This window comes from Pinus tabuliformis, chromosome 3_1 (genome assembly GCF_031772625.1).
Source record: "Pinus tabuliformis cultivar Carrire ecotype Pingquan chromosome 3_1, CPIR1, whole genome shotgun sequence".
Lineage (NCBI taxonomy): Eukaryota > Viridiplantae > Streptophyta > Pinopsida > Pinales > Pinaceae > Pinus > Pinus tabuliformis.
This window is the reverse complement of record NC_142301.1, coordinates 448,533,490-448,556,765: the sequence shown is the minus strand read 5'-3', so window position 1 is coordinate 448,556,765 and position 23,276 is coordinate 448,533,490.

Below are 23,276 nucleotides of genomic sequence, written 5' to 3'. Positions count from 1 at the left end.
ATATTTGATAATGAGACAGAGAGAAATTCTTGGGATCTAGATTCCTCTCATGTGCAAAGTGATATAACCATTCTTCACTTTGAACCAAGCACAATGATGTGGTTTCCTCACCAAGGTGAATATCCAGGGACAAAATCCATTTGACTTCATCCTAATAAATTCCAAATGGGTGAAGAGAGTGTTTTCTTAGATCTACCATGAGAATAGTACACTCTACCTTTAAATCCCACTAATAAGGTGCTTGATTTTCCTTTCCATCAATCAACTGAGCTTTGTAATGAATGAAAAACCAACACATTGGGTGGTATATTGAGGCAACTCACCTTTTATACTGGATGTATTAATAAATAACATTAATGGAGGTGTGTTTCCACACCGCATTGTCATGTGGTCGTGTTGTAACAGCCTCGAGTAAAAAGTTCATGTAATAAAGTTAATAAAGGAAAAATAAGATGAAGGTCATGGGACACTTATTCCAAGATGAATATTAGGCAAAACATCCTATTGGGTGTTCATTTGGTTTAATATGGCTAAGGGGAAATTGTCAAATGCATTGAAAAGGAAAAGAGGCATTAATTGGCATTTTATTTATGAAAATAAAGGAAATTAGGAGAAAAGGAAGGTGAAAGTTCACAATTTGTAAGTGAGCAGGAAAAAGGGGAAAAACAATGGAAATTGAAGAAAATAGGGGCCTCATTAATAAAAGGGATTCTTAGGATCAATTTACTACCTTTTTTGTTAGTTTAGTTTTGGAGCTCTCTCTGTATTATCTCTACTCTCTTATACTCTTGCACACTTAGAGCATTATTGGAGAACTCTAGCATTGGAGGAAGGAAGGAAAAGGAAGGACAAGAAAGAAAAGGGAAGAAAATATCAAACAAGGAAGAGTTGGATAAAATGGCTACAATGGGATTACTTGTAGGTATCAAGTTGCATGTATGATTTACTTGCTAGTTTTGGAATGCATGGTACATCCATGTGTGTTCTTGGTTCTATTGTTGTCATTGGCATGGGTTTTGCCAGGTGTGACAGTGGTTTTCCATCTTGCTTTGCCATTTCTAGATAGCTATGGTGTGATGGGGTTTCTCTTACTTGGTTGAGCTAGATTTCTAAATGGTTTTGAAATTGAGTGGGATGGTCTCAGAAAAAATCACAAGGCCTAGGAATCCCTGGACGGTAAAGGCGGGATTATGGCAAAGCCTAGTTGTGTATACCTTCATTGGGCCTAGGAATCCTTGACTGATAAATGGTGGGATATACGGTGAATCCTATAGGGTGGAGATGGAAAAATTCCTCACGGTTTAGGTGGAGAGGTCCAAAGGAATCCATGCTTGTATAGGCCTAGGGATCCCTAGACTGGTATATGGAGGGATTGCAGTAATCCTGATAGTGTATGTTTCTTGTTTGGGCCTAGGAATCCCTTGGCGGGATTATAGTAAAGTCAAGTTGTATATATGAGGGTTTCAATCCTAGGAATCCTTAACCAGTATTGGAGGGATATAGAGTAAAGCCTGAGGGATCCCTAATTGGTTTGTTGTGATTCGCACATTCATTCTTGGAATATGGCACTGGGGTGATTGGCTAAAAGAAAGATTTGTTTCAGCCCAATCTACAGTCAGGTGGTTAATGGAAATCCCTGACTTGGTTGGCCTTTGCATATGTTAATAAGAGCTCTTTTGCACTTTTGTTCCATGTGTAAATGTACTTGTTATTATGTTGTTTTAATTGTTGTGCTATGATTTTTGTTATACTGGTTATATGATGGTTATAAGCATGGTTTATGACAAACTTTGTTTATGTCTCTCATCATGTTTTGATTATTAAATTAAATTTTAATTAATGTATGACCTGTTAGATGATAATGCAACTATTGTGAGAGTGCATAAAACTTTCTTAATGAATCTCAGATAAGTATGAGGTCCCTATGTTCAAATGTGTATATATGACCTGTAAATTACATATTTATGATGTGTTTGATGAAAGTCCTGTCATATTTAGGATGATTTTGGTTAGGTCCTTGTTCAAATTTCCCATTATAGAACTTGTCTTCTTGTTATTTATCATTTATGATAATTTCATCAAGTTCTGGGTAGTGGCCTAAGTCATAGCCCTCAAAACGTGGCTTAGAATTCAAGGTCACTGGCACAAAACTACTTGAAAAGGCCTGCAGTCACATAGGTTCCTCACTACGTGAGTGATTGGATAGTTTCAGTCACTTGGAGGGTTATTCATGGGAGAGAATAGCAGTATAGCTCAGTAAAAAGCAAGCTAGCTCAGGGGTTGGGTACCTAGAGTCATTGGTTAGTCCCCGAGGGTCTTGTATCTCCTAAGAAAGGTCAATTTGGTTATTTTTGTGTCGATTCCACTTCCTTAACTGTACATGGGGAGTTGAATCATATGATAGTAACTCTTCATCACATGTTTACCCCAATGGACCAGTTAGCTTGGGTAAATGTGGGAGGAGGATGTTACAGAGTGGTATTAGAGCATGGTTCACCCCTTGGACTGAATGGGTGGAATATGGTTGTCATGCATGCATGTAGGTTGTATATGTGCTTGATGTGTATGCATAGTGATGGTCATTTTTATAGTTATTTTTTCATGTAGAAGTTGAAGGTGTTGTTGTTGTGATGTGTTTGTTGTGAATGCATGTTGGCTGAATATGAATTTACTGGGTATGAATGTTGTCTATGTGGATGTATGCATGCATTTTCATGGTTATAGTTATCATGCATGAGGTCATGGTGTGTGGTTGGTATGGTCATGCATCATAACTAGATGATGATTGAGATGATTTTTTTATACAACTATGATTATGTTTATACATGTATTGTGCTAATCTAGTTGATCTTGCAGATGAGATATCCTCCCTTGAACTATATTGATCTATGTTTATTATCTTTATTTTTTGGTTTAGCTGACATGGTATACTTGTAGGTAGAAGATCAAATATGACTAACAAGATGGTAGAATACATTTCATGATATTCTCCTTATAGATCATATGAGTAGCACGGTGATGGGCACTCTCCAGACATAGTAGACACATTGAGAAGTTTGAAGATAGAAATAAGAAGTTGCAAAGTCAATAATGAAAAAATCATTTAGGCACAGGAGAAACAAGAAAAGGTAATGAAGCTATCCTTTAGAGTTTGTTAGACTTGCAGAGACAGAGACTTCTTTGGATAAATCATGGATAGGAGGATATGACTAACACGACATATGGAAGTAGGTCGCATGGTGGGAACAATTCATATAGCGATGACACGATCAGAGATGGTAGGTTCTTAGACACATAATAAGAAAGGTGATGGACACAAGTTCTATTCTAGTTTTGGTTCCAACAAGTACCATGGTCATCATTGTTATCATCCTTACAAGAGGAATGGCATGGGACATTTTCCAGATCAGTTCAAGAAATCCAAGCCACCTACGTTTGATGGATATTTGAAGAAATTGGAAGATATAGAAGCATGGTTACTGGAGATGAAGAAGTTACTTGAGATACATTATTATACAGAGAATATGAAGTCCAAAATAACTATCTTGAACCTCAAAAGGGAAGCATACATCTAGTGGGAAGGTGTGAAGCAGGTTAGAGACATCAGGACAAAAGAGTTGAGTTGGCATGAATTTAAAAGACTTTTTAGGAAGAAATATTTGTCAAAGAGGAATTATGACATTAAAGCCAAGTAATTCTATGATCTAATATGGGATCAATGACAAATGAGGAGTATGAGACCAAGTTCCTAGAGTTTTTGAGGTATGTACTATATCTTAAGGATGTGAAAGCCAATGTTCAATTATTTGTTAGTGGATTAACATTAGTATTTAAAGATCAGATTTAGTATGATGAGCCTTGGTCACTTGCAGAAGACATTGGGAAGGTGAAGCACTATTATGATAAATCAAAGAGTAACACAGAATCTGAGTAAGGTTGAAAAGGGAAAGACAAGACAAAAAGTAAATGTCTGCCGAAAATAACAAGACCCCAGGATGTAGGTGAGAAAGAGAATGTTGTACCTTATAATAATTTTAATGGACCTAAAAATGTAGAACAATAGAAAATAGGTGATGGTAGGAGATAGTTTCAATCTTGGACATGTGGTAAGGAGCATCTTAAGAAGGGTTGTCCATAGAATCAGGGTGGTAGGCCTCATATCTATAGTGCATAGGAAGCATAGACAGTTAGGGATGTTGGGCAGAGAATTCCATGGATCTATGCAACATTGGATAATAGGTAGGCGGATCATCATGAATCTATTATCGAGATGGACAATAATATTTGTGATTAAGTTGTTTCTATTTTTATTGACCCTAGATTTAATTATGGTTATGTTAATTCTAACCTGGTGGACAAGTGTGGTTTGAATAAATAAGTGCATGTAGCATCTTGGTTAGTGTAGTTGGCTATAGGTACAAAGAAAAGAGTTCATCATTGGGTAAGAGCTTATGCATTTGATTTGAATGGTATGCCTACATCAACGCATTTGAATGTGCTTCCATTAGGATCATACAATATGCTGTTGGGTATGGACTGACTGTATCTTCCAAAGACCAAGCAAGATTGTTATGACAAGGCCATTGAGTGCTTAGATGAAAATGGAGAACAAAGGATCTTGTAGGGTAAGAAGAAGGAAACATCAATTAGAATGGCTACAACTATGTAGGAAAAGCATAGTCACAAGAAAGGGTGTGTGTTATTTGCAGTACATCTTTCCATTGAAAAAGGTAAGAATATCGAGGATGCAGAGGTATTGAGTGGGTACTTGGATTTATAGTAGTTTTAGGTTGTATTTCTCACAAATATCTCAGAGTTTCAACCTCATAGGGAAGAAAATTTTTACATTAAGTTGGTACTAGGGGTAGCACCAATATAAAAGGCACCATACAGGACCATCACACCAGAGTTAGCAAAGTTGAAGATGCAGTTGAAGGAAATTCTTGACAAGGGATACATTAGGCCAAGTATATCACCTTGGGGTGCACCATTTTTGTTCGTAAAGAAGAAGGATGGTACTCTCAGGTTATGCATTGATTACAGGAAGTTGAACTAGGTAACCATCAAGAACAGGTATATGTTGTCGAGGATTGACGATATGTTTGACTAGCTGAAGGGAGCAACAGTGTTCCTGAAGACTAATCTAAGATTAGGATACCATCACATACGCATCAAAGAAGATAATATTTGCAAGACTTCTTTCTAGACCAGGTAAGGACATTATGAGTTTGTTGTAGCTCCATTTGGTTTGAGTAATGTTCCATCAAATTGTATGTGCTTGATGAATAGTGTGTTGCATCCTTATCTGGACAAGTTTGTTATTGTGTTCATTGATGATATATTGATATACTCTAAGAATGAGGAAGATCATACTGAACAATTAGCAGTAGTGTTGAGATTGCTAAGAGAGCATCAGTTGTAGGCCAAGCTTCGCAAATGCAGTTTCTTTGAAACAAAGGTACATTGCTTGGGACATGTTTTTTCCAAGGAAGGCATAAAAGTGGATTTGGAAAAGATAAGAACTATCAAGGAATGAGCAGCTCCTAGGAATGTGAATGAGGTAAGGTCATTTATGGGGTTAGCATGTTACTACATGAGGTTCATTAGGAATGTAACACCCTCCTCCTACATTTACCCAAGATAACTAGCCTACTGGGGTAAACATGTGATGAAGAGTTACTATGATATGATTCAACTCCCCAATCACAGTTAAGGAACTAAAATCGACAAAACAAAACCAACTTGATCTTCCATAGAAGCTACAAGACCCCCAGAGGCTAACCAACCAATCCAAGTGCCCAACGTCTGAGTTAACTTTCCTTTTGACTAAACTAGACCCCTAGTCACACCCATGACAAGCCTTTGATGTGACTGAGACCCTCCAATTGCTTCCACAATAAGAAATCCATACCATTGCAACCTTTTTTAGGCAGTTATGTGCCAACAAGCCCAAATTCTAAGCCACTTTTTCAGGGCTAGGACTCAAGCCTCTACCCATAACTTCATGAAACTTTAAGAAATGATAAATGACAAGATTACAAGGCCTCTAATGAAAAAATTTAACAAGGACCTGACCTAACAAGGCATAGCCATGACAGACATTTCGTCAAACACATCATGAACATGTAATCTACCAGTCATATAAACACATATGAGCATAGGGACTTCATACTTATCTAAGAATTTTCAGGAATGTATGATGCCATATCGTAATAGCTACAATATCTTCTATAAGGTCATACATTCATTAAACTTTCATTTATGAAACAAAACAAGATGAGAGCCATCACTCAAGTCTGTCATAAACCATGCTTATAGCTAGCATATAACCAACAATTAACAATGAAAAAACAACCATTATAACTACATAATAACAAAAACATATACGCATGATACACAAGAGGAAAAGAGCTCTTATTAACATAAAAACGCAACCAGGTTAGGGACTTCCATGTACCACCTGACCATAGATTGGGCTGAACCAAATATTTATTCAGCCTCATGCCATATCCGAAGCATGAATGTGGGACATAAAAAAAACAACTAGGGCTTCCTTAGGATTTACCGCAATCAACTAAGGGATTCCTAGGCCCAAGCCCTCATCTATACAACCAGGATTTACCATAATCCCACCAAGGGATTCCTAGGCCTAAACAAGAAACATACACTATTAGGTTTTACCGCAATCCCACCACACATCGGTCTTGGGATCACTCAGCCTATACAATCATGGATGCCTCCGGATCTCTCAACCTAAACCGTGAGGATTTTGTATATATCCACCCTCTAATATTTATCATATATCTCGCCATTCACTGATCAAGGATTCCTAAGCCCAACGAGGGTATAAAAAATCAAGCTTTGTCGTATTCCCACTTTCACCGGTCCAGGGATTCCTAGGCCTTGTGTTTCCTCCTAAGATCACCCCACTCAGTTTTTAAACAATCAGGCAATCCAACTCAACCAAGTAAGAGAAACCCCATCACACCATGGCTATCTAGAAATGGCAAGGAAAGGCTAAAAACCATTGTCACACCTAGCAAAACCCATGCCAATGACAGAAAAAGAACCAAAAAGACACTTTCATGTACCATGCACGCCAAAACTAGCAAGTAATCATACATGAAACTCGATATCTACAAGTAATCTCGTTGTGGTTGCTTGATCTCTCTCTTCCTTTCTTCATCTTTGCTTCCCTTTTCTTTCTTTTCCTTCCTTTGCCTTCCTTCCTACAATGCTAGAGTGCTCCAAGAATGCTCTAAGTGTCCAAGATTATGAGAGAGAGATAATAGACAGAGAGCTCCAAAACTGAACTGACAAAAGGTTGTGAACTAATGCTCAAAAGCATTTTTATCAATGAGCCCACTATTTTCTTCAATTTCCATTATTTTCCGTCATTTTCATCCTCACATGAAACCTGCGACCTTTCACCTTCCTTTTCTCCTAATTTCCTTTATTTTCATAAATAAAATGCCAATTAATACAAATTGCCTTTCCAAAGCCTTTTCCATTTCCTTTTCCATTTTCCTTAGCAATAATAAACTAAATGAACACCCACACTAGAATATTTTTCCCAATATTAAGCTTGGAATAAGTGTCTCGTTACCTTGGTTATTATTTTTCCTTTACTAACTTTATTACATGGATTTTTAGCCTAGGGTTGTTAGAAACCACTCCCCCTTAGGGGAACACCATCCTTGATGTTCAATGACACCTACAACTAGCAAAACCACTAAAAACCAAAACATACTACCTATGGAGCTTTATAACTTATCTTGATGCAGTATTTATAATGATCAACCTCTTGAAAAGCAAACCAACATGAAAGCATAATAACATGACGCCCATACCACTTATTAGAGCTATATAACAAAACTCATTCCAGTATTTATATCCATGTCCATATATCTATATCTATATCTATATATATGTGTGTGTGTGTGTGTGTGTACCAAAACTGATTTTCCTTAACCGATAAATAATGAAGGATACATAGTCCGTATCTGACCAGCCATCTCCCGTGTAGCTTCATCGAGCCTAATGTACTTTCATTGCACTTTAACATGCTCAATTGCTCGGTTTCGAGCATGAGCATCTTTTTCTACAAAATACACTAAGGGTCTGACTAGAATTCTCCTTATGATTCCACCTGCAATATAGACCAATCAATAACATGATAAACATCTGTTGGGCCTCCAAAATATCTTCAAAATGACATCCACTTTCACCTTTATCGCCACAATTTCACTCACATGTCACAACTCCACAACCATATAAACTTTCATTAGCCACCATTTTCATAAATATATCGTTTAGGGTCCTTATTTACCAAAGTTATTTATTTTATGTGTTTAAAGTGAATTTATGATTAAAAACTAGGAAATTAACATGGTTTCATGTATCTATATATGTGGCTTGAGTTTCATGACATGTGTAGGTCATTTGGAAGCTTCCAAGGCACCCTTATGTGGCCTCCAATGCTCAAATTCGAATTCCCTTCAAAGGATATTTGGATAAAGGTCAAAGAAGGATATGTGTCCTATTTGGATTGTAAATCTATGAGGTGTCTCATCATTTCTTATTTGTATTATAACTCTATGAGACACCTAGGGGATATGTGTCTCACTATGAGTTATTTGGTTGTAACTATATGAGATTTTAGTGGAACTTCATTAAATAGGGTAGCTTCTTATGTTTTTGTATAAATAGGAGAGCCTTATCCTTTGAAAGGCATGTGTAAAATTGGAGAAATGCTCATGTTTTTAATAGAGAATTTGGAGTTTATACTTGGAGATTTGAAGATTTAGTTTTTCTTTCATATGTAGCTTCTTCACTTGCCATCCTCATACACCATTGGAATGACCATCTAATGATTGTGAGATTTAATTGCTTTTATAGATTAAAGTTCATTTGCTTTCTTAGTATTAATTTTAGAATGACTGTGTAATCTTTGCTTTTCTAAAAACATTTCAATAGGGAAGATTTATGTATTTTCTAATTGGATTAAGTTTGAGGCAAGGGTTCATAGTTACTTAGTTTCCTTTCATGTTCTGTTATTTACTTTCTTAGATCAAAATATCAATTCATTGTATAATTGAATAAAGGATTAGGCCAAGAAGGTGACTTCAAATTGGGTGATTGAATGTTCAACCTATGCAATCATTGAGCTTTACTTTTTCATGCTTTTATATTTGTTTTTAAGATCCTCATTTAATTGCATTAACTGATATTCCTAAAGATCATTCTAAGAAATTGATTTAATCATATTTCAAGATTGAATGGTTGAATATTTGATACATGCAATTACTGAGTTATTTTTTGCACACTTTACTTGCTTTTCTAGGACATTAGAAGTTAAAGTATAAATAGTTGCTTACACATCATCTCAAGAAGGTAACACTTCATAATTGAATGCTGGAGTAACTAAGCATACATTAGTTGTTTTTGATTTCACAGGTTCACAGGTTAGTTGAATTTCATTTTCATTATTTTATTTCATAGATTATATGAACTAGTTTTCATTATTTTGTAGTTAGATTGGTCTAAATTGAAAGACAATTTCTAGCACATACAGTGCACGCATGCTTCACAAGTTTACGAAACCCCCAGGTTGACAAATTAAATGATAGGAAATCACTTTGCCCCAACAACATCCTTTATATATCTTTCAAGCAATGAAACATGGAAAACATCATGGAATTTCACCATCAGAGGCATTGCAAGTTGATAGGCCACTCATCCAATCCTCTCATGGATCTCGAAAGGCTCGGAATACCAAGGTGATAACTTCGCACATGACCTAATCTTCAAGGATTATTTCTTGGAATTTATGTTCAAGTACACATGTTCCCCAACCTAAAACACCTTAAACAACCTAAGTTGATATGCATAACTTTTATTCCCTTATGTGATGCCTTTAGATTCTTCTTAATAACCTACATTTCTTGTTCCATCTCTGTAAACATGTACATTCCTATCATTACCTTGTTCATTGGATCACTCCAACTAATAAGAGTATTACAACTTTTCCCATACAGTGCCTCAAATGGACTAATCCTCAGAGATTATCGATACCTATTGTTGGAAGCGAAAGAAACTAATGAAAGATACTCTTCCCTCTTCTGTTGTTGATGCGTCACATGCATCCTCAACATGTCCTCCAATATCTTGTTGACCCTCTTTGTCTCTCCATATTTCTGTGGATGATAAGTTGTACTAAAGGCCAAATCTATACCCAAACCTGCAAATAACTCTTTCCAAAACCTAGAAGTGAACTTGCCATCCTTGTTTGACACAATATTCTTCAGAACACCATGCAACCTCACTATCTCCCTGATGAATACCTATGCTACATCACTAGTTGAATACGTAGAATTCACTGGAATGAAGTGTGCTACCCTTTTCAACCTGTCCACCACACCCATGATGGAATCATACCGTCTATATGTCCTTGGAAAACCTATAATTAATTCCATGAAAATGACCTCCCATTTCCACTTGGAATGGGAATCGACTGTATTAATCCAACTGGATGCGTACACTCTACTTTCACCTATTGAAAATCCAAGCATCTAGCCAGAAACTCTGCCACTTCCTTCTTCAGATTTGGCCAATAATAGAATTTATTCACCACTTTCAATGTCTTCTCGTATCATGGGTGGCCTAAATATGGTTTATCATGAAATTATCTTAGGATAATCTTCTTTAGATCAATTTTGTTTGACACATAGATCATGTCCCTAAATCAAATGAAATCATCCACTACGAGATGATAGACCACATGCTGATCACTTGTATCCTACTGTAACATGTGCCTAAGCTCCCTACACCTGTCATACTATTATCCTTCCTGTAAGATCTAATCATGTAGATCTATCCCGTAATAATTCATAATTTGTATATGATTCACCTGCACCCTTCTGCTAAGAGCATCGGAAACCATATTTTCCTTTCCCTTAATGTACCTGATCTTGAAATAAAACTCATTGATCATGGAAAACCATCTAGCTTACCTAGAATTCATATTCAATTGGTCAAATAGGTATCTCAATCCATTGTGATCGATGATCAGTACAAACCTCCTACAACATGACAGTGCCTCCACATCTTCAATGCATGAATGATCGATGCCAACTCAATATCATAATCACATGATTTTGTTCATGATCATTCACTTTCCTTAATTTGTAACGTCCCTCCTATCTCTCTTGCATAAGGACTCTACCATTACCTCCCTTTCAAGCATCGGTGCACACCAAAAACTCTTTATATAGATCTACAATCATTAGAATTGAAGAATTTATCAATAACTGCTTCAATTGCTCAAAACTTGCTGCACATTCCTTTGTCCGTTCAAACTTCTTACCTTTTCTTTCCAATGATGTAATAGGATATGTAATTCCAACAGAGATGTTAAGTTCACTTCCAGGTTCTGGAAAGAGTTGTTTGTAGGTTTAGGTACAAATTTGGCCTTCAGCACAACTTATTATCTCTAGATAGACGAATAGACAAACAAATTCAACAGGATATTGGAGTACATGTTAAAGATGTATGTGATGCATAAAAAATGGAAGTGGGAAGAGTATCTTCCACTGGTCGAGGTTTCTTACAACAATGGGTATCAGGAATCACTGAGGATTTGTCTATTTGAGGCACTATATGAGTAGAGTTTTAATATTCTTATTAGTTGGAGAAATCTAGTGAACATGGTGTTTATAGGACCAAACATGTTGGTAAAGATGGAACAGGAAATGCAGGTTATCAAGAAGAACCTAAAGGAAACACAGGATAAGCAAAAACATTATGTAGATCATCACTAGTTTTTTAAGGAGTTTCAGGTTGGGGAACATGTGTACTTTCTCATTAAGCCCAAGAAGAGTTCCTTGCAGATTGGGTCATATGTGAAGCTAGTACCTTGGTATTGTGGGCCTTTCGAGATCCTTGAGAGGATTGGACCAATGGCCTACAGACTTGCACTGCCTATGACACTGAAAGTCCATGATGTTTTCCATGTTTCATTACTTAAAAGATATGTAAAGGATGTTTAACATGTTATTGATTTTTCTCTATTGAAGGTGGAGCTAGAAGGAGAATACATGATAGAACCTCAGTGTATTTTGCATAGAAAGATGCTCATGCTCTGGAACTAAGCCATCTAACGGGTTAAAGTGCAGTGGAAGCATTTTGGGCCTCATGAAGCTACATGGGAGATGGTTGATCAGATTCAGGCTATGTATCATTCCTTGTCTACCAATTGAGGAAAAGTAGTTTTGGTATATGTATATATGTATAGGGATGTAAATATCGCCATGAGTTGTGTTATAAAGCTCACATAAGCGGTATGGGTGTCATGTTGGTTCTCTTTGCGGTAGGTTGTTCATTGTAAATATTGCATCGAGCTGAGTTATAAAGCTCTATGGGAAATATGTTTTTATTTTCAGTGATATTGTTGGTTGTAGGTGTCATTGAACATTGAGGATGGTGTTCCCCTAAGGGGGAGGGGTCTATAATAGTCCCGAGTCAAAACTACATGTAATAAATTTAATAAAGGAAAAATAAGACCAAGTTCATGGGACACTTATTCCAAGCTCAATGTTGGGCAAAACATCCTAGTGGTTGTTCATTTGGTTTAATATGGCTAAGGGGAAATTGGCAAAGTAAATTAAAAAGGCATTGAAAAGGTAAAGAAGCATTAATTGTCATTTTATTTATAAAAAAAAATGAAATTAGAAGAAAATGAGGGTGAAAGATCACATGTTGCATGTGAGGAGGAAATCGAAGGAAAAATAATGGAAATTGAAGAAAATAGGGGCCTCAATAATAAAAAGGCTTATGAGGATCAATTCACAACCTTTTTTGTTAGTTCAATTTTGGAGCTCTCTCTCTATTCTCTCTACTCTCTCATACTCTTGCACACTTAGAGAATTCTTGGAGCACTCTATCATTGGAGGAAGACAGGAAAAGGAAGGTCAAGAAAGAAAATGGAAGAAAAGATCAAGCAAGGAAGAGTTGGATCAAGCGACTACAATGGGATTACTTGCAAGTATCGAGTTGCATGTATGATTTCCTTGCTAGTTTTGTCATGAATGGTACCTGAATATGTGTTCTTTGTTCTCTTGTTGCCATTAGAATGGGTTTTTCCAGGTGTGACAGTGGGTTTCAACCTTTCCTTGCCATTTTTGGATTTCCATGGTGTGATGGGGTTTCTCTTACTTGGTTGAGTTGTATTACCAGATGGTTTCGAAACTTAGTGGGGTGGTCTCAGTGAAAATCACAAGTCATAGGAATCCCTGGACCGATAAAGGTGGGATTGTTGTAAAACCTGGCTATGTGTACCCTTGTTGGGCCTAGGAATTCTTAACTGGTAAATGGTGGGATATACCATAAATCCTATAGGGTGGAGATGGACAAATTCCTCATGGTTTAGGTGAAGATATTGAGAGGCATCCATGCTTGTATAGGCCTAGTGATCCCTAGATTCATATATGGTGGGATTGTGGTAAATCCTAGTAGTTAATGTCTCTAGGAATCCCCTTGCAGGATTGCAGTAAATCCTAGCTATATCAATGAGGGTTTCGGACCTAGGAATCCTTGAATGGTATTGGTTGGATATAAGGGAAAGCCTGAGGAAGCCCTAGTCAGTTTCTTGTGAGACCCAAATTCATGCTTGGAATATGGCATGGGGGCGATTGGCTGAAAGAAAGATTTGTTTCAACCCAATATATGGTCGAGTGGTACATGTAATTCCCTGACTTGGTTGGCCTTTGAATATATTAATAAGATCTCTTTTCCTCTTCTGTTCCATGTGTAAATGTACTTGTTATTATGTGGTTTTAATGACTATGCTATCATTGTAATTCTATTGGTTATATGATGGTTATAAGCATGGTTTATGACAGACTTTAGTTATGGTTCTCATCATTTTTTGATTAGTAAATGAAATGTTAATGAATGTGTGACCCAATAGATGATAATGCAACTATTATGAGAAGGCCTCAGACCTTCTTGACAAATCTTAGATAAGTATGATGTCCCTATTTTCCAATGTGTTTATATGACCTCTACATTACATATTTATTGTGTGTTTGACGAAAGGCTTGTCATGGTTAGGATGAGTGTGGTTAGGTCCTTGTTCAAGTTACACATTAGAGGCATTCTCTTATTCTTAGTTATCATTTCTGAGAATTTCATCAAGTTCAGGGCAGAGGCCTAAGTCCTAGCCCTGAAAACGTGGCTCAAAATTCAAGGTCGGTGGCATAGAACTGCTTGAAAATGTCTATAGTCACATGGATGCCTTTATGTGGGAGTGACTAGAGAGTTTTATTCTGTCGGAGGGCTAGTCATTAGAGTGACTCGATGTCTAGCTCAGTAAAAAGAAAGATAAATCAGGGGTTGGGCACCTGGAGTGGTTGGTTAATGCGTTGGGGTGTTGTAGCTCCTTGGAAATGTCAGTTTGATTTTTTGTGTGTTGTTTCCACTTCCTTAACTGTACATGGGGATTTGAATCATATCATAGTAACTCTTTATCACATGTTTACATGGGTGGACCTGTTAGCTTGGGTAAATGTGGGACAAGGGTGTTACACTTGCGGGACGATGTTATAGACATTTTTGTGCCTTACAGCATGGAGCATGAAATGTCAATAATCTAAGGGATCCAAAGTCCCTAAACATGTTGTTCTTACCCTTAGAGGAACAAGGTCAGCAAACCACAGCACTGCAAACCAGTTCTCCACTGAAAAACACTCAAAAACAGGTCAATTTTGGATCAAAGCAGCTGCTCCACTAGGCATCTACGCTGCATAGCAGGTACAACAAAGGCTACCTGCTATGCATAGCAGGTAGAACAAAGGCTACCTGCGCTGGGCGTACTTTGACATGTGGAGGAATCTTTTTCCCAATGTGCCAGTGCCCAGGAAGCTTCTAAAAAGGCACTTGATCATAAGATTCGCCTAATGATGAGTTAAGAGCTTCTAAAACTCCAAGTGGAAGGCAGAAAATCCAAGTGAAGAACTGAAGAACAATTGGAGTTGAAGAGGACAACAAGTCACACATCAAGCTGGCTTATCTTCACTCCAAAACTCTATATAAGGATCTCATCCCATGGGATCTGGAGGCCGGAATTTAGCGCGAAGAATTGCTGTTGGTTTACAGTTGTGAGCATTGGGTGATTGCTTGAGGGAGGTGAAGAAGATATTTCTCTCCGTCGGGAAGGTGATGCTGGATTGGACCTCTCATGGTTGTATCACCGCCTGAACCTTACTTCCATATATTAATAAAGCATTTGAGGTTCTTCTATTCGCATGTGTTTCAATAGTGTATTGTCTTACTTGCGTCTTTGATTTATGCTAATCCTTAGATCGATTATGAATGCATGCTTCTTGTAGTTTCCTTTTCTTGTCTTATTTGCAGGATCTCGTGTAGCTGGGCCCGTGAAAAGACTTGGAGCTGGGAGCAAGCGGCAATCAAAAGAGATTGGATCGACCATTTGCGCAAGACATCGGTAAGTGGATCTATCCTTTTTATCTCTTGCATGTCATAAAGAAGAAACTTTAGATAGCTTTGCTTTCAGCTGTTGCTAAGGAACTGTCACCCTTAGAGTGGGTTAGGGTCATTCCGAGTTGGATACTTTCCCCCACAATAGACGATATCAACATGTCCCCCACCTTCTCATTGGATGTGCACCCGAACCAAGATATCATTGCTATCTTTATTATAAGAATAGTATTATTATATAAATATTCATAATAAGTTACTGTAAAATTAATAACATAATAACAATATAAAAATAATACTAATATGTATCATATATTAGTATTATTATTATTATTATTATTCTTATGATTGTAATATCATTATTAAAATAGTGTTAATGTAACATATTATTAAAATATTGATATTAACAATAACAAAAATAATAATAAATTAATAATAGTACTATTATTAGCATATATATATATAGATCTTAACATTGGATTTATCATGAGTCAAGTGGGATCAAATCCTTGACGTGCAAACCTTTCATCATGTTTTGCATCCTAAAATGAGGTTCCACAACTCGAGGCTCATCATAGATTTGTAGTCTTTTGGTTGACTTTACCCATGGGGAATTTGAACATTGAATCTCATGGTTTACATAGTACTTTGTAACATGATGGTTTCCAATTGAGATTTCCCCCATGGACATGATATATTTGCGCTTAATATGTATTTACATTAATATATTATTATAGCAATATTGTTAAGATAAAAATGATCCCCAATTTCATAGCAAAACAAAAATAATTTTTAAAAAGTTTAGGTATTAAGAAATTGGAGGGTTAGAAAATGAAAAAGGCATTCTTAAAATGTTCTACTTATATTCACACCAGATTATAAGTGTAAGAAGATGTAACCCAGCATTAAATAGGGAGAAGAGGTGAAAACAAAAAAGGATAAATGGTCAACTAAACCAAAGGAGAAAAATATAACTTATCCTAAAATTTTAATACCTAAAAAAATATACTAATATTATTATCATAAAGTATAACTTAATAAAATAATATTAATGTGATAGTATTTCTATAATATATTATAATATAGTATTGATATATCTATACTATAGTAATAAAATAATGTGATTCTAATACAATAATAATATTATATTGTAATACTAAAATATATTAATAGTATTATTACAATTATCTTATTATGTTTATATAGTATTATTATATATGAATATTCATAATTTGATTTAATAAAACCAATGCTGAAGTATAATTTTAATTATTTTCATTTGATAAATTACAGTTCTCATTATCGAAGTTGTTGTTATATATTTTCTTTGTTCTCTATTGTTCTTATTATGTAAATCTGTTGGACACCTAATCCTAAAGGGTTAGTGTGGAAGCCGAAAAGACTAAGCAGTCCAAGAGACCTTGGGATCTGAAACCCAAGAGTTACAACATTGTACTATAAATGTATATCTGATGTTAATAATAAGAAGTGAACTCACATGATTTATCTTTCACATTGTTTGCTGTCCATGTGTGTTTAACATGGTATCATAGCCACTTGTGTTTCTGTGGCCTGTTATGTGCATGGCAGTCCTGGCCCTTTGTCTGCATAAACGCATCTGTCCACAATATTCTCTGCGCATATGCCTGACATAGCGCTGCCACTGCTGAGTCTATTGCCCTCTGTCCTGAGCGCTGCTCTGCTGTAGACTGTGCCCTCTGTCCTGAGCGATTCCCTGCAATACGTTTCAGTTTTTGAATTGATATTGAATGCCCTGCGCTCTCTGACTGCCAGAGACTGCGCCCTCTCAGAGCATGAGTCATTAATAATGAACGCGCATAACCGTTGATGCGTTTCACCTGGCCTGGACGTGAATTCGAAGACTTTGAGCGGTTACCATCCTGTAACCCTCGTTTGCTCCTACACCTGCTGTGCATCACGCCATTTCCTAGCAAGAACGTGCATTGAAGCTCTGTCACGACTTGAAGAACTTTGATGGTGAAATATGGTATTTGAATTTTTAAAGCGAGAATTCTGCTGTTAGGATTCATTAAAGCTGAAGCTGCCGTGATAGGCCTTCTCAATGGCTGCAAGCCTGCGTTGTATTGAGGTCTGAGAAGAACGGAATGGTGGAGTGAAGGGAGGCATCACTACTGCGTTGTATTGAGGTCTGAGAAGAACAGAATGGCAGAGTGAAGGGAGGCATCACTACCTTCTCTGCATACGAAGACTACAGCCGTCTGTCCAAGGAAATCAGACGGTGCTGCCAGAATACCGGCATCAATCTCATTGATGTCCCCAGTAGTTCGTAAAGTTGGAGACTCCAGTCAGAATAGCGGAATCCAGCAAGTAGTAATTGAAGGCCCTCTATCAGAGGAATACTACAAAATCTGCGAGTATTTATACTCCCAGTTTTATGCCGTCAATCTGAATTGCACCAGAGAACGTATAGCCCCGAACACTTCGACAGAAAGAATGGTCTGAAGTTTTCCATTATCGTCTGGCCGTAATAAGTCCAGAACCTTGCCCCTGGCTACGACGATTTCCTGCGTTTTTCCGCCAAAAAAAAAAAAAGTTGCCATAAGTTGCACAGACCACGCCCGTGGCCTGTTGCAGAGTTAAACTATAAAGAAACATTGCTCGGTTCCGGCTCTCAACTGCTCAAACGGTGAAGGTGTCAACTCTGTTCAGGCTATTGGGACTCAGAGCCAAGTTCTGAATTGCGCCCTGCATTAAAGTTCTAAATTTAGGCTCCTACTGAACGTTAAAACCTCGAACTAGGGTTTAGATGCAAACGTCCGAACTAATTGAGACAGTTTCAGGGCTCGGTTCAAGCCTTGCTTCGAAGTGGTGCAGTAGTCACGCGTTCGGACATAATTCTTGAAGGCGTCTGCAGGCAACCCATGTGCATAGTAGAAGGCCCCGAAATCATTGTATCCCATTCGAATGCTTTTCTTTATTAGATTTGTCTTGTAGCCATTTAGCTCATTCTCAAGCTTGTCTTTGCGCTGTTCAGCCCGGCGTTCGACTGAGTCAATCCAGTCTTGGTCAAGGGAGTAATCAGAGCCCAACTTCCCACCGATCTTGTGGGCGACCTCTTTGAAGAGTTGGGTGTTGTCGCCCTTCTTGATCTCATCAAGAAGCTCGTAAATTAGCACAAAATTATTCTGGATGGCATCTTCATAGATTGCACTCATTATAGCAGCGATCCTCAACAGAACTCTTATCATTCCACCAATTTTGGATCACCACGCTGTGGCCCTCGGAAGCTGCCCCAAATTCAGAGTTCAGCCTGCACATGAACTTCAGAATTCTGTATGGGATCATGTCATCCACCTCATGCAAAGTTCAAGGTACGTTTCTATAGCAGACGTTATTGATCTGTCTGAATTGATCTCTTCGTCTCTGGTGAGTACTGTGGATTTTCGGGTCTTCGTTGTCCAACATATAGACTATGGCCTAGTGGATACTTCTCAGCATGCTGTAATGAGGGTATATTTGCATGTATCTCTGTTCTGAAAGGTATAAAGGGCAGTGGTTTCCATATGCGTTAGCGCCTGCCGTAGAGTCTGTGTTTTCCTTCAGTTTATTCCTAACTGCTGCTGCAACAGCTGTTGGAGTGAAAGTCCGAGAATTCCCATAAAAATGAAAATAAAAATGATAAGAATCAGTATTCGAAGCTAAGGGTAAATGCAGATGTCTGTGATTATGATATCTATTGGAGGAAGTTTCACTGAGAAATGAGGCCACTGACAAATAATTTGGTGTGAACGGCGACAGATCCATCGGAGGCCTAATACCGCCAGGCTGCTCATTACTGCAAGGAGGGCAGCTGACTAAATCACTGTTATTTTTAGATGCCTTATTCTGAGTAAAGTTAAAGAAGCTATCACTGTGCAGGGTCGTGGAGAATATGAGATTTATGGTGCATTGTAGTATATCATGAAACTTTTCTTCGTGGCTTGATGCAATAATATGTAGTATATTGCTTGTATTATCATGTATTTTATGTGGTTGTTTCAGTCGAGCTGAAGCATAAAGAATGATCTAGCCCCAAGGCTGTAAAGCATAAAGAATGATCTAGCCCCAAGGCTACAAACTTGTATTTTTTGTGGGCAGCATATCACTGTACCTGTGCTTGAAATCTTAATAAGTATAGACTATTGGAAGTGATGTTTGGTGATGTACCTCTGCTATAGAGGGTCTCAAACTTCCTCATCTCATTGGATGTGTGGCTGTGAATATATTGAAGACACTCCATATTTATTTCCCTGTCTTGGAGCTGAATACGTTGCATATATTATCACTGTGGTGTTTTCTCTGTAATGATGGAGCTTCTTTGATGTTATAACACTTATCTACAGCCACTCCTCTTCCTAACATTTGTTGAATTTAAAGAACAGAATCTCTGAAAGTCTGGTGATATTTGTATAATTTTGACAGTTTCAAGATATCTCTGGTTGATTTTTCCCTTTAAGCTATAGGGCTCTCTTGTGCAACTTGAAGATATTTAGCAGCTTACATTTTTCTGTGGGATTTGGAGATTTTTAAGGTGTAGAAAAATGGCTAAGCTTGAAAGAATATTAGAATTATTGAGAACTCTAATCATGTCCACTGCTAACAGCACAGTCAAAATTAACAAAGCCTCTCTTTCAGACATTCAAACATGTCTGCAATATGCACAAGAAAAGATAGAGTTTTTGCAGCTTGAATCACAACTGCAACATGAAGAATTACAGCAGTGGAGTCATCATTCTGAACCTGTTTCTATTCAGAACAGTGAAACAGACTCCCATGAACAGCAAGTTAATAATGGTACAGTTCATTCAAGTAAAGCAGCAGTTGTACATGCAGATGCAGAGGTTCAGTCTGCACTTCCCAAGCCCATCATCAGACCTTGGGAACAGATTGTCCACAACAAGCACAGAACTGGTCTTGGATATGAAAAGGACTTGTCCTTTCATATTCCAGACTATGCCAAGCCCATTCAGTTTCAGAGTGCTGGATTCATTTATGACAGTTCACCTGCTCCTCATGACAGTTCAGCTTCAGCTGTTCCAGATTCTGCCCCTCTTCCACAGCAACAACAACAACAAAAACAACAGATCGTGAAATGCCAACACTGTGACCGAGTTGGCCATTTGAAAGATCATTGTTTTGATCTTCATCCATGTAAGCACTGTCACAAAACCAGTCATTCTTCACACAGATGCTTCAGAAACAAACGTCCTGCAAGAACAAAGATTCATCTTGGATGGATCGCTTCTTGGCAATGGGCATCAACAGCCAAGAAGATATTCCAAACACATGTCAGAACCTGTTCCAGAGTATTGAACAGTCTTGCAGTTGAGTTTTCTCCATCTTCTCACCTTGTATCTGACAGGGGGGAAAATGATGGTCATCTACAAGCTTCAAAGTCACATCAAGCGAGCCTGAGCCACAACCTGCCACACCAGTTTTAGAGTTGTAGCCAGAGACAAGATGCCTGAACATGCCTTCAGTTGGCAATCTGGGACTTCCTCTAGCAGAAGACTCCAGCTTCTTGCCAGTTTTGGAAGAGTTCCAGCAGAGTTGTTGGTCATCCTTAAACCATCACAGATTAAGAACACTTCCTCTAGCAGAAGACTCCAGCTTCTTGCCAGTTTTGGAAGAGTTCCAGGAATTGCATTAAGCATTCCAGAGTTGTTGGTCATCCTTAAACCATCACAGATTGAGAACACTTCCTCTAGCAGAAAACTTCAGTTTCTTGCCAGTTTTGGAAGAGTTCCGGGAACTGCACTAAGCGTTCCAGTGTTGGTGGTCATCCTTAAACCACCGCCCTCTTTACCAACATTTCATAGAGCACATTCAGCCTAGTGCTGCCATGCATTTTTGCACATTTTGTATTACAGCTCTCTTCTTGGACTCATACATAACCCTTCGGATTAAGGGGGGGAATGTTGGACACCTAATCCTAAAGGGTTAGTGTGGAAGCCGAAAAGACTAAGCAGTCCAAGAGACCTTGGGATCTGAAACCCAAGAGTCACAACATTGTACTATAAATGTATATCTGATGTTAATAATAAGAAGTGAACTCACATGATTTATCTTTCACATTGTTTGTTGTCCATGTGTGTTTAACAAAATCATTGTTCTCAATTGTTCTTCTTCTCATTAGCATTGTTCTAATTTTAAACTATTGTGTCCTAATAATTAGTTGTTCTCTTGTTCAAACAACTATTTATTTTATTGTTTAGTTTATCATTATATAAATCATTGTTTTCTATTGTTAATAATTGGATGCTTTCTTATTAACAATTGGTTTCCTATTATTATCTCTATTTTTCCCATTTTCTCTACTATTCTCATTTTCATTATTTCCCCATTCTGTTGATGCATAGTGTATAATTCTCTTATTTTCTATCGCAAACTATTATACCATTTTATCATTCTCCATTGTAAACTATTCTTTTATCTATTTTTCTCATTAAATACTATTTTTCCTAGTTCTATGTTTACATTCTATTATTTTTTGTTGGTTTTTCTCTTTCTGTATTGTTTTTCTCATTTTTCTCTATATTATCATTCCATCATTCTCTATTGTAAACTATTGCTCTATTCTTGAGCATATATTTTCAGTATTAATCATATTGTTGATCATTTTTTAAAGTGAACTATGTATATTAACTTTGAATGTCACATAGTTCGCTCCACAAAAATATCAACAATATTATTCTATTTTTATTGATCTCTATTATTCTCAGTATGTAAGCTATTTCTCTTTAATAATTTGTTGTTCTCTGATTTTAACAACCATTTTCTCTCAAATATTGTTCTCATTCTCTAAATTATTGTTATCTAAAATATTGTTGTGGTTTTATGTTGTTGTTTATTATTAATAGTTTTTTTTGTTATTTTCTAGTATTTTTCTATTGTATAATACTTTAGTCTCTATTGTATAATTGTATTATTATGTATTAACTAGTTTTTTAATTATCTGATTTATTATTAACTGATTTTTCTAATAGATATTTATTAATTACTTTTGTTTTCTTTATTGTTGCCTTCCATTGTACTTTCCCATTCTATTGTTATTTGTGTTTATCTATTATATACTCTTGTACAGTTTTCTCTTGTAAACTATTGTCTGTTGTAATTTATTATTCTCGTTATTTTCTTTTAGTCCTTTTAGGCAAGTTATTATTCTTTATTATTAATAATTAGTTGTTTCCTTGTTCTAATAGTTAATGTTCAGTAAATTATTGTTTGGGTTCTCTAAACTATTTCTTTTATTCTCTAAATTAAACTAATATTTATGATTTTGAGTGTCTTATTTTCTCTTTCTATTTTTCTTTGTTGTTGTTTTTCTCATTCATTTTATTGTTATAGACTATTATTTTCTTTATTTTTCTTGTTCTCTATTATTTTCTCCCATTATCTATCCTATAATTCTCTTGTTTTTATTTTAAACCATTTTTCTCAATCTAATAACTAATAAGTAAAGATTTATTCTATAAATAAAATATATATCTTATTATTATATATATATATATATATATAATATTTTCTAAATAGATATATTTTATTAATGTATCAATGATATCTATAGTTAGATTTTAAATTCCTTTTATTTTTATTTTTACTTTTGAGTTTTATATATTAATATTTATTGAACAGTTAATATATTAAAAACCTTAATGATTGAAAATTCAAAACCTTAATGATTGAAATAGTGTATTGTATTAATATTTAAAAAAAAATTATTTAATTTTTATTTAGAAATAAATAATAATAATTAATCA